The sequence below is a fragment of the Penaeus monodon genome, chromosome 19 (assembly GCF_015228065.2).
Source record: "Penaeus monodon isolate SGIC_2016 chromosome 19, NSTDA_Pmon_1, whole genome shotgun sequence".
Lineage (NCBI taxonomy): Eukaryota > Metazoa > Arthropoda > Malacostraca > Decapoda > Penaeidae > Penaeus > Penaeus monodon.
The window spans coordinates 40,033,044-40,033,301 of record NC_051404.1 but is presented as its reverse complement, the minus strand read 5'-3'; the positions used below and the strand labels follow the sequence as shown (position 1 = coordinate 40,033,301).

The window sequence follows — 258 nt, the reverse complement described above, 5'->3', positions numbered from 1 at the left end:
GCATAAAAGCATGATGGTGAATAATTCACAAGATTAGATAATATTTGCTCTATTAGTGTCAGTATGATTAATGAATCCGGGAAATATTTTGAAATATATTGTGAGATAACAACTTTTCTTTGGAAATCCCTTATTTATACACTTATTCATCTAGAGCAAGTGGACTCTTTAAGTAACATTCTAATGTGTTAATGGAAAAGCTTGGCTGTTAAATGTCCTTGTGGAAACTTAGTGGGCTTTGTTTATGATAAAAGAAAA

The 258-nt window shown here is 30.2% G+C and overlaps 1 protein-coding gene across 1 annotated transcript in view; it reads left to right on the top strand.

Moving 5' to 3' along the window:
- LOC119585232 overlaps positions 1-258 on the top strand; it is an 8,028-nt gene that overhangs the window by 7,366 nt on the left and 404 nt on the right. The gene's annotated exons all lie outside the window — the stretch shown is intronic.